Source organism: Monodon monoceros, unplaced genomic scaffold, assembly GCF_005190385.1.
Source record: "Monodon monoceros isolate NGI ecotype Baffin Bay Population unplaced genomic scaffold, NGI_Narwhal_1 Super_Scaffold_4, whole genome shotgun sequence".
Lineage (NCBI taxonomy): Eukaryota > Metazoa > Chordata > Mammalia > Artiodactyla > Monodontidae > Monodon > Monodon monoceros.
The window spans coordinates 10,630,076-10,643,104 of NW_021703781.1; the positions used below are offsets into that span (position 1 = coordinate 10,630,076).

Consider the following 13,029-nt stretch of genomic DNA (forward strand, 5'->3'; position numbering starts at 1 on the left):
CTATCAAACTCTTAGAGGAAAACATAAGCAGAACACTCTATGACATAACTCACAGCAAGATCCTTTTTGACCTACCTCCTACAGAAATGGAAGTAAAAAAAAAAAAAACAAATGGGGCCTAATGAAACTTAAAAGCTTTTGCACAGCAAAGGAAACCATAAACAAGACGAAAAGACAACCCTCAGAATGGGAGAAAATATTTGCAAATGAAGCAACTGACAAAGGATTAATCTCCAAAATTTATAAGCAGCTCATGCAGCTCAATAACAAAGAAACAAACAACCCAATCCAAAAATGGGCAGAAGACCTAAATAGACATTTCTCCAAAGAAGATATACCGAGTGCCAACAAACACATGCAAGAATGCTCAACATCATTAATCATTAGAGAAATGCAAATCAAAACTACAATGAGATATCATCTCACACCAGTCAGAATGGCCATCATCAAAAAATCTAGAAACAATAAATGCTGGAGAGGGTGTGGAAAAAAGGGAACACTCTTGCACTGCTGGTGGGAATGTGAATTGGTACAGCTACTATGGAGAACAGTATGGAGGTTCCTTAAAAAACTAAAAATAGAACTACCATATGACCCAGCAATCCCACTACTGGGCATATACCCTGAGAAAACCATAATTCAAAAAGAGTCATGTACCAAAATGTTCATTGCAGCTCTATTTACAATAGCCAGAAGATGGAAACAACCTAAGTGTCCATCATCGGATGAATGGATAAAGAAGATGTGGCACATATATACAATGGAATATTACTCAGCCAAAAAAAGAAACAAAATTAAGTTGTTTGTAGTGAGGTTGATGGACCTAGAGTCTGTCATACAGAGTGAAGTAAGTCAGAAAGGGAAAGACAAATACTGTATGCTAATATATATATATATGGAATCCAAGAAAAAAAAATGTCATAAAGAACCTAGGGGTAAGAAATGAATAAAGACACAGACCTACTAGAGAATGGACCTGAGGATATGGGCAGGGGGAAGGGTATGCTGTGACAAAGTGAGAGAGTGGCATGGACATATATACACTACCAAACGTAAAACAGATAGCTAGTGGGAAGCAGCCGCACAGCACAGGGAGATCAACTAGGTGCTTTGTGACCACCTAGATGGGTGTGATAGGGAGGGTCGGAGGGAGGGAGAAACAAGAGGGAAGAGATATGGGGACATATGTATATGTATAACTGATTCACTTTGTTATAAAGCAGAAACTAACACACCATTGTAAAGCAATTATACTCCAATAAAGATGTAAAATTAAAAAAAAAAGAAATCAAAGAAAACACAAAAATGGAAAGGTATACTGGATTCATGAATTGGAAGAATTAATACTGTTAAAATGTCCATATTACCCAAAGCCACCTATGGATTCGATGTAATACCTATTGAGATTCCAATGGCATACTCTACATAAGTAGAAGAAACAATCCTAAATTATATAGAGAACTATAGAGACCCAGAACAGCCAAAGCAATCCTGAAAAAGAACAAAGCAGGAGGCATCACTCTTCTTGATTTCAAGCTATGCTCTTTAGGTATAGAAATCAAAAGAGTATGGTCCTGGATAAAAACAAGACCTTATTTATAAAAAATAAATCAATGGAACAGGATTGAGAACCCACAAGTAAACCCAAACATACATCAACTAATATTTGACAAGGAATCCAAGGATTCTCAATGGAAAAAAGACTTTAATAAATAAATGGTCCTCAAAATTGGATATTCATATGTCAAAAAATGAAACTCACAAAAATTAGCTCAAAATGGATTAAAGACTTAAATACAAGACCTGAAACTGAAGCCATGAAACTCCCAGAAGAAAATATAGGAAAAAAGCTTCTTGACATGGATCTTGGCAATGATTTTATTGGATATGATTTCTAAAGTACAAGCAACAAAAGCATAAAAAAATCACATATCTTATAAGAGATTAATATCTAAAATATATCAAGAACTCAAATAACATCAGCAGAAAACCAAATAATTCAATTAAAATAGGGTAAAAAAACCTAAACAACATTTTTCCAAATAAGATAGGTGAATAGTTCACAGATACATGAAAAGATGCTCACCATCACTAGTAATTAGGGAAATGCCAGTCAAAACCACAATGAGATATCACCTCATGCCTATTAGAATGTCCATCATCAAAATGACAAGATAAAAAAATTGCTTGCGAGGATGTGGAGAAAAAGGAACCCTTGTGCACTGTTGTAAACTAGTGCAGCTGCTATGAAAAACAGTATGGAGGATCCTCAAAAGTTAAAAATAAAACTACCATATAATCCAGAAATCCCACTTCTGGGCATATGTCCAAAGGAAAAGAAAGCTAACTCAAAAAGATATTTACATCCTCATCTTCATAGCAGCATTATTTACAACAGCCATTACATGGAAGCAACCTAAGTGTCCACTGATGGATAAATGGATTAAGAAATTGTTTTATACATACAATGAAATATTATTCAGCTACAAAATGAGGAAATCCCATCATGTGCAACAACATGGAAGAAGCTTTAGTGCATTATGCTAAGTGAAATAAGTCAGACAGAGAAAGACAAATATCGTATGGTCTCACTTACATGTAGAATCTAATTAAAATTTTAAGAACACGTAGCAAAAGAAATGAGATTTATGGCTACCAGAGGCAGGGGTTGGAGGAGTGGGAATTGAAGGAAGGTGGTCAAAACGTACAAACTTCCAGTTATAAGATCCCCCCAGTACTAATAAATAAGTACTAAGGATGTAATGTACAATGTGGTAACTATAGTCATCACCACTGTATGATATATATATGAAAGTTATTAAGAGAGTAAATCCTAACAATTCTCATAAAAAAGAGCTATAGCCATGAAAAGACATGTAGGAAACTTAAATGCATATTACTAAGTGAAATAAGCCAATTTGAAAAGGCTACATACTATATGATTCCAACTATATGACTTTCTGGAAAAGTCAAAACTATGGAGACCATAAAAAGATCAGTGGTTGCCAGAGGTGGGGGAGAGGCAAGAGCGATACACAGGTGGAGCAAAGAGAATCTTTAGGGCAGTAAAAATACTTTATATGATATTATAATGATGACTACATGTCATTATATATTTTTCCAAACCCATAGAATGTACAACAGCAAAGTATACTCTAAGGTAATCAGTAGACTTTGGATAATAACGATCTGTCAATGTAGGCTTATCATTAATAACAAATGCGCTATTCTGGTGAGTGATCTTGATGATCAGGGAGGCTCTCCATGTGTGAGGGCAGGAGGGATATGGGAAATCTCTCACCTTCCTATCGATTTTGTTGTGAACCTAAAACTACTCTAAAAAAGATGCAGTCTTTAAAAAAAATCCCAATGCCCTGAAGAGGATCCTTTTCTTGAGTTTGGTGACTTTGATATTCTAAATATTTCTATTCTTGGCTGGCCCTTGCTGCTATGTTCAATGTTCCTAAGGGCCAGGATTCAGTGTTTCAATGTTGAGTGTCCAACTTCTGCTGGAACTCTGAATAGACATGACCGTGGTTCATGGTAATATCCCATTATGGAGGAGGCTGAGGAAGGGTGAAGGGTTGAGTGGGGGGCAGCCCATGAGAGACACTTTTGTTTTCAGCTTCCAGCTTTCCCAAGGTGCCATTTTCTGTATTTGAGAATAACAGACTTCCAGAAGTGACAAAAATTAAGACTCAGAGAGAGTAAATGACTTGTCCAAGGTCATTCATCAGTGTCAGGATTGGAACTCAAATCTAAGTTTGTTAACTCTCACTATTCTCAATATTAACTCAACGGTAACTCTCAATATTCTCTCTATTGTGGTACCTTTCACTGAGCTTCTTGCATGGGAAAGAAAGTAGAACTTGTTGGTCTTAAATATGTATCTCTCTTGATATGTTTTGTCATCAACAGGTTCAAATAATTCTGCTGTTACTATGTGTAGCATCCAAGATAGTATGGTCCTACTCTGCATTCTAAAGGGCCTGGCCAGTCTCCTTCTGTGTACTCCCAAAGCACCTGTGCTTTTCTTTTCATTGAGCAGCAATGCACTAAGGTAAGATGGGTCCCTCCTCCAGGCACAAGGAATGACCCATGGTATGTCTGAAGCAATCACAATCATCTCAATGACTGGCTTAGTTTTGGCCAATGAAATATAAAGATAAATCTGTTGGGGACTTGTGGGAAAGAATTTCCTCTCTGACAAGAAAGAAAAAGGCTTCTAATCAAATTCCTTTTTATACCCCAGGCAAGGGAGAGGCAGGGAACCTCTTGTTTACTTCCTGTCTTTTGATATTTTCATGATGATAAGATGCTGTGACAGCCATATTGTGATCATGAGACAAAATCAAGAGAATTGGAGAGAAGCCACTGAATTGTTGAATTTCTCAACTCAGGAACTCTCTAGTTTCATGCTTCTTTTTATGTGAAATAATAAGACCACTAATTGTTTTAAACATTCTACTACCTACAGCGAAAACCATTCAAGCTGATTTTGAAAACTTCCCGCAAGAGATGAGAACCAGGTCTTAAAAGATAGCAAGATTTACATAGGCAGAAAGGAGGTAGGGAGATCTTCTGTTGGAGGATAAGCTAAGGCAAAGGAATGGGAATTAGCTTGGCCCATGTGGCTGGTGGCGAGGGGACTCTCCAGGTTGCCATGGAGAATGTCAACTGGAATAATTGTCTCTTTCTCTGAACTCACAGTATTTACTCTTCGTGTGTGTATATCGATTTGCAAATGTTTATTTGCTTGCAGAATTTTGTCCATAGGAGAAAAGTGGTTGGCTTAGGTACCTGAGATATGAGAGGATAACGCAGTCTTCTTCCAGGTCTTCATCTGCTGGCCAGGCCCCACAGGCTTGTATTGGAGAGCAGCTGCAGGCAGAAGCCAAAGGAACTCTTCTCATAGGGTGTTGTGCGAGACCGGCCAATGGCAGTGCTTTGGTTTCCAGGTAACTAGACTCTACAGAGCTAAGGCCATGTTGATACTGAGGACAGCATCAGCCAGCTATGGGGGCACCAGATGGTGGTGCACTAGGCCTCATCATCATCCCCTGGGGGGGGGGCATGAGCAGCTGTGCAAGGTGAGTGGCTGCTCCCAAGAGATTTCTCTCTGAGCTGCCACAACACGGGCAGAAGCTGAGGGAGAAAGCCTACATGAACCATGCATGAATTCACTTGAGACAGTCCCTGAGACACAGAAATAACAGCATGAGACTCTGAGGGGAATAAAATCCTTCACTACGTAGCGGGGGCCTGATTCTATGAAATAGTCATCATAGTCAATGTGGCTCTGCTAGAATCCTCTGGCAAGTGAGGCTAGATCACGGTTTCTCATGGTCGGCACTATTGATCCTTTGGGCCAGACGATTCTTTGTTGTGAGAGCCATCCTGTGCATTGTGGGATATTTAGCAGCATCCCTGGCTTTTATTCACTAGATGCTATTAGCACTCCTTCTCCTGAGCTGTGACAAGTAAAGACATTTAAAAATCTCAAAATGTGGGCTTCCCTGGTGGCACAGTGGTTGAGAGTCCACCTGCCGATGCAGGGGACACGGGTTCGTGCCCCGGTCCGGGAAGATCCCACATGCCGCGGAGCGGCTGGGCCCGTGAGCCATGGCCGCTGAGCCTGCGCGTCCGGAGCCTGTGCTCCGCAACGGGAGAGGCCACAACAGTGAGAGGCCCACATACCGCAAAAAAAAAAAAAAAACAAAAAAAAAAACTCAAAATGTGACGAGACATTTTGAGATCCATTGGTCCAGAGAAACATGGGAGGAAGTGTGCCTGTGCATGTGTATGTGTGTGTGTGTGTGTGTGTGTATATGAGAGAGAGAGAGAGAGAGAGAGAGGATGTGCATGAGAGAGAATATAATGTATCTGTTAGTTATTTACATTTATGTTTGTTGATCAGATTTTCACCTTTTCACTTTAAAAAAGCTTCAGTAAACATTTCCTTAGTTTAATCTTTGTCAGCATTTTAAATTATTTTCTTGTGATAAATTCCTAGACAGAATTGCTTGGTGAAAAAGTGGCAAGCTTTAAGGCTTTTTATATATATTGACTAAATGGCCTCTAGAAAGATTTTTCCAATTTAAATTTGACATTTCTTTTTAATCTTTACAGAATTTAGGACCTAGTTTTACACATGGTGTAATAAGTACTTGGTAGTTAGTTGATTGAATGTTGGTTGTGAGTTTCCATCCCTCTTTTTCCAACAACTATCTGGGTGTGTGGGTATATGACACTTCACAACAATTTCTATGTGGGCTGGGTCTGCAGAAGGAACTTATTGTTATATGGATTATTTCCTGTAGACCCATGCCTTTTAAAGTGTGGTTCCGGAACCCATGGTCTCCACATGTGAACTTGTTAAAAATGCAAATTCTCTGGTCCCACACCTGGACCTACTTTGTGTTTTAAAATCCTTCCAAGTGATCTTCTGAAAGCTAAAATTTAAGAATGATTGTCTACAAACAATAAATGCTGGAGAGGCTGTGGAGAAAAGGGAACCTTCCTATACTGTTGGTGGTAATGTAAATTGGTATAGCCATTATGGAGAATAGTATGGAGGTTCCTTAAAAAACTAAAAATAGAGCTACCATATGATCCAGCACACTGACTCCTGGGCATATATCCAGATAAATCCATAATCTGAAAGGATACATGCACCCCAATGTTCACTGAAGCATTATTTACAATAGCCAAGACATGGAAGCAACCTAAATGCCCATCGACAGAGGAATGGATAAAGAAGATGAGGTACATATATACAATGGAATATTACTCAGCCATAAAAAAGAATGAAATAATGCCATTTGCAGTAACATGGATAGACCTAGAGATTATCACAGGAATCAGAGACCATGGGGCTCTAGCAGGCACCTTTGCCAGACAGAAGAGCAGCAATGTCCCTGGGGCTGAACTGCATGGGTGGATGTGAGCAGAGTAGAGGAGAAGGTGGGGGGTTGCACACACTTTCCAAGGCTGAGTCACTCAGTCCTCCACATGGGACAACCCCAGGGCATCCAGATGCCTTCCCAAAGTGTAGAAGACACAAAGTCAGGAGGTCAATTTGGAAGGGAACTGCTGCAGTTGGCAGAGACTTTGGTGCTTGAACTCACACCTGGTTCCCCTCCTCCTCTGTCAGAAATGAGTTTCTGTACTAACAGCTCCTGACATCTGTAATCCCTGGGGCTTGCAGGAGTGTGTGTGTGTGCAGTTCCTTAATTAGACTGCACCATCTCTTATAAGCAGGGGCTGTGCCTGTCACTACATGCTTAGCTTTACTTATAATGGAGAATTTTAAATGGGACTGACTGTACTCTAAATGCTCATGCACTAAGGTACCCCATCTTCAGGTTTCTAAGGGAACATTGGGTGGTCCTGCCCACAAGACGCGTGCTTCTGAGAAGCTGATTATGTAAGGGATTGAAAAACTTAATGAAAAACAATTAGTCAAAACTCTTCATTGGGGCCAGTTCCAGCTAGTGCTTTGTAACTGAGAAGTTTTAAAATGGTGAAATGCGTCATTATTCATGTCTAGCATCTGTATCCCAGGTTGATAGCAGCCTATCTGGTGACCAGTTCAGAGAGTCAGCAGCTCAAGGAGATGGGGTTAAATTCTAAACAAGCCAGGAAGCTTTACATCCCCTCTGGCTGGGAGGCACCAACTAGTGAAAATAATCCCATCTTATTTAAGCAGCCCAGCTCAGTGAATAAAGGAGCCATTCTAAGGAAATGGGTGCTGAGGTTACAGCAGGAATAGCTGAAGAGGGAGTCAAAATAAAATGCCCACCATCAGAAAACATATTTGGATGCCTCTGTATCTGTGAGTAGCACAGCTTGGCATGAATGGAATGTGCTGGAATGAAGAAGAATCCTAGGGGTCCTTGCTGACCCTAACAAGAGTGAAGGGTGATCAACTGTCCTGGTTTTAGCAATCAAAGTCCGTGTCCCTAGAAGTCCCCCAGTCCCTGGCAAACCGAGATGGTGGATCACCCTACCTGGCTTCTGGAGGTCTTGACTCACTCTCTTCCCAAAGAAGTCCTTCAGAGATGGCTGAATTCCTCATGAGATACATTTCAGGCAGCTGTGGAAAATAAGAAAGCCAAGTCAGCTATTTTGATCTGAACTTTGCTTCTCCCTATGAAGTGTGTGCTCAGCGTATGAAGATTTTATATGTTTTTCCTACCTCTCAGATCTAAGGCCAGGAAGCAGCAGGTATGGGGGTCCTAAAGTGGGGCAGCTACCCGTGTTGGAAGTAGAGTCTGCCTCAACGCTGGAAGCCAGACTTCCCTAGGTCCCTTGAGGCTTTTCCAGGTGTCTGCCCTTAACTTCTGGGGTTTCAGCAAGAGGTATTGGGTGAGGTGAGGTGTCACAGTGGGGGATGTGTATTATAATGTTTCAAGAAGTTTCGTTGTCTTTCCCACTCAGTTACTTAGGGATGATGAGTCACCTCCCTCATCCCTAGGATTCTGGTCAGGCATGTTTTCCTTTAAGGGCTTATCAATGCCATTTTGGAGTTTTGACATTGTCTGGCTAGAAAGTCTAAAGTTCTGAAAAGCACTTATTTCCAGAATATTTGAAAACAGAACAGTAGAATGTGTTGAGAGTATGGTTTCTGGAGTCAGACTTCCTGGGTTTGAATCCCATTTCTTTCCCTTTTTAGTATGTATGACCTTGGGAAAGTTTTTCAAATTCTCTGACCTTAGTTTCCTTACCTATAAAACATGGATAGTAATGGTGTCTTTTTCATAAAGTTGCTGTGAGAATAAAATGAGCTAATTTATAAAACTGTGATTTTTTAATTAAAAAGATCTCTTCCAGCTTTACTGAGATATGATTGACATTAATGTTGTATAAGTTTAAGGTGTTCAGTGTGTTGATTTGATATACTTATATATTGCAAAATGATTACCACCATAGTGTTAGTTAACACTTCCATCACATCATTACCATTTCTTTTTTGTGATGAGAACATTTAAGACTTACTCTCTTAGCAACTTTCAGGTATATAATACAGTGTTATTAACGATAATCACTATGCTGTACATTAGATTCCCTCGAACTTATTTATCTCATTTTTTTTTAGTTCTAAGAAATTTATTATTTAACTCTTTCCATATGCATATTAAGGTAGCGTTAGTTTATTACTTACATGAATTTTTTTTTTTTTTTTTTTTTTTTTTGCGGTACGCGGGCCTCTCACTGTTGTGGCCTCTCCCGTTGCAGAGCACAGGCTCCGGATGCACAGGCTCAGCGGCCATGGCTCACAGGCCCACCCGCTCCGCGGCATATGGGATCCTCCCAGACTGGGGCACAAACCCGTGTCCCCTGCATCGGCAGGCGGACTCCCAACCACTGGGCCAACAGGGAAGCCCCTACTTACATGAATTTATACTTTATAGATTTATAATATCCACAACTGAATTTGCAAAGCGGTAATTCATAACTCAAATTTAATTTCTACATGATTTACAATAGCCATCGGGGGGAAGGGTAAGCTGTGACAAAGCGAGAGAGAGGCATGGACATATATACACTATCAAACGTAAGGTAGATAGCTAGTGGGAAGCAGCCGCATAGCACAGGGAGATCAGCTCGGTGCTTTGTGATCGCCTGGAGGGGTGGGTTAGGGAGGGTGGGAGGGAGGGAGACGCAAGAGGGAAGAGATATGGGAACATATGTATATGTATAACTGATTCACTTTGTTATAAAGCAGAAACTAACATACCATTGTAAAGCAATTATACTCCAATAAAGTTGTAAAAAAAAGATATTACAGTTACCATAAATATCTGATATAAACTAACAAATTACTAACATAATATAATGCCATAAAATCATTTATTTTAACAATTTTTAATTTATAGTCAAGGTATACTAGAAAATACTGGGATTTTGAGTCTGACAAGTGTGGATGAAAAATATGGAATGCTTCACGAATGTGTGTGTCATCCTCGTGCAGGGGCCATGCTAATCTTCTCTGTATCATTCCAATTTTAGTATATGTGCTGCCGAAGAGAGCACCTTATTTATCTTATGAGGGACAGTTTGCACCTGTAGCATAAACCCTGACAGTTGGTTTTTCTTTTTGTGATGCAAGTGTCTGACTTAAGCTTTGATTGCCAAGGGAGCCACTTCAAAGAGGCATCCACTTCAAAGACAGCTATCTCTTATAAACACCTTGCCAGCCACATGACTAGATAAAGAGACAGGCTAGGCTGCCCCCAACTGCCCCAGCCTCCTTTGTTTCAGAGCTTTAAAAAAATAACAGCTTTATCGAGACATAATTCACATACTATAAAGTTCACACTTTAAAGTATACAATTCAGTGGTTTTTAGTATATTTACAGAGTTGAGCAACCATCACCATTATCTATTCCAGAACATTTCTGTCATTCCAAAAAAAATAATCCCATACCTATTAGCAGTCAGTCAGTCCCAATTCCCTTTCTCCCATCCCCTGGCAATCACTAATTGACTTTAAGTCTCTAGTTATTTGCCTATTTTGGATATTTCATATAAGTGGAATCATACAATATGTGACCTTTCGTGTTTGGCTTCTTTCACTTAGCATAAGGTTTTCAAGGTTTGCCCATATTGTAGCATGGGTCAGTATTTACTTCCTTTTTACTTCTGAATATTATTTCATTGTATTGCTAGACCACATTTGTTTATCTACTCATCAACTAAGGAACACCTGAATTGTTGAAAATACTCTTTTAAAATTACACAGCACAAAAGAATCCCACATAATGTATATGTGTACTAATAATGATTGCTAATAGTTATTGAGCACTTACTATATACCAGGGGTTGTTCTAAATGCTTATATGTTTTACCCCATTTAATGTTCACTTCAAACCTATGAGGGTGCTGTCACTATTATTCCCATTATTTTTATGAGGAAATTAGGAAATAGGGAGATTAAGTAACATATCTCAAGATAAAGAGCTAGTACGTGATTCAAACCTAGGAAGTCTGTCTGCAAAGCCTGCACTTTATTTTTCATTAAAAATTATTACATAATAAAACTGACTTTTTCGGGGGAATATACATTTCTATGAATTATAACATACACTGCCACAATCAGATAAAGAACTATTCCATAATAACAAAATATTATTATTCCATAATACCATGTTTTAAATTCCCATTCTGTGTTTTAAATTCACCAATAAAAAGAAGGCCCTTGAAACCCTAGGTCCCCATACTTGATCCCAATAAAAGCAGAACCCTAGGCCTGCTGCCTCTTTCTCTACCCCTGACTTCACCGTGTGGCCCGAGGTGTGCTGTGTAATTTCCAGAACCTTTGAATAATAAACCTTTTTTCCAAAGTTTCCTGTTGGTTATCGCTGAGGGCATCTTACAATCATGATAAGAACCACAAGGGTCCAGCAACAACACTAGTTACTGATAGGTTGAGACAGGCATAAAACAGTACTCTTGACTAACATCTCCCCATTTCCCCTACCTCTCAGCCCTGGTAACCACCACTCTACTCTCTGTTTCTATGAGTTTGGCTGTTTTAGATTCCACATAAGTGTTATCATGCAGCATTTGTCTTTCTCTGACTTATTTCACTTAGCATAATGTTCTCAAGGTCCATTCATATTATCTCAAATAGCAGCATTTCCTTCTTTCTCATAAGTGAATATTTTTCCATTGTATATATGTATACTACAACTTCTTTATCAACTCATCCCTTGAGGGACACTTGGATTGTTTCCATATCTTGGCTACTGTGAATAATGCTCCAATGAACATGGGAGTGAAGATATCCCTTCAAGATCCTGTTTTCACTTCCTTTGGATACATACCCAGAAGTGGAATCACTGGATCATATGGTGATAGTTCTATTTTTAATTTCTTGAGAAACCTCCATACTGTGTTCCATAGTGGCTGCAATAATTTACTTTCCCACCAACAGTGCACAAGGGTTTCCTTTTCTCCACATCCTCACCAACACTTATCTTCTGTCTTTTCAGTGACAGCCATTCTAACAGGAATGTGGTGATAGCTCATCGTGGTTTTGATTTGCATTTCTCTGTTGATTAATGATGTTGAGCTTCTTTTCATGTATCTGTTGGCCATTTGTAGGTCTTGTCTTCTTTGGAAAAATGTCTATTCAGTTCCTCTGCCCATTTTTAATCAGATTTTTTTCTGCTATTGAGGTGTATGAGAACTTTATTTAGATATTAACCCCTTATTAGATATGATTTGCAAATCTTTTCTCCCATTCCACAGGTTTCCTTTTCATTTTGTTAGTGTTCATTTTGTTGAAAAGAAGCATTTATTTTGCTGTGCAGAAATTTGATGTAGTTCCACTTATTAATTTTTGCTTTTGTTGCTTGTGCTTTTGGTGTTACATACAAAAAACTTCTGCCAAAACCAATTTCAAGAAGGTTTTTCTTATGTTTTCTTGTAGGAGTTTTATTGTTTCATGTCGTATGCTTAAGTATTTAATCCATTTCGAGTTAATTTTTGTGAGTGGTGTAAGGGGTTCAATTTCTTTCTTCTACATGCGGTTATCCAATTTTCCCAGCACTATTTATTGAAGAGACTATCCTTCACCCATTGAGTATTCATGGCTTCCTTGGGAAACATTAGTGGACTGTATATGCTAGGATTTATTTCTGGTTCTCTCTTCTGGTGCATTGGTCTATATGTCTGTTTTTATGCCAGTGCCATACTGTCTGGATTACTATAGCTTTGAAATTAGGAAGTGTAATGTTTCCAGTATATTCTTCTTTCTTATGATTGCTTTGACTATTCAGGGTTTTCTGTGGTTTCATACTAATTTTAGGATCTTTTTTTCTATTTCTGTGAAAAATGCCATTAGAATTTTGATAGGGATTGCATTAACTCTATAGATGGCTTTGGGTAGTATGGTCATTTTAAACAATATTAATTCTGCCAATCCTTGAGTACAGAATATCTTTCCATTTTTTGTGTCTTATTTAATTTCTTTCATCAAAGTCTCATGGTTTTCAGTGTACAGATCTTTCACCTCCTTTGCTA

General features: G+C 39.0%; 1 long non-coding RNA gene and 1 other non-coding gene across 2 annotated transcripts in view; both read right to left on the reverse strand.

The window, feature by feature from the left end:
* The window catches only part of LOC114883269, a 408,662-nt gene that overhangs the window by 53,061 nt on the left and 342,572 nt on the right, over positions 1-13,029 (reverse strand). The window contains exon 3 of the long non-coding RNA XR_003790522.1: positions 8,010-8,095. This is a non-coding gene — a long non-coding RNA (uncharacterized LOC114883269). The remainder of the gene's footprint in view (positions 1-8,009; positions 8,096-13,029) is intronic.
* LOC114883481 lies at positions 9,929-10,035 on the reverse strand. Its single transcript, XR_003790579.1, has one exon. It is a non-coding gene; the product is annotated as a U6 spliceosomal RNA (small nuclear RNA).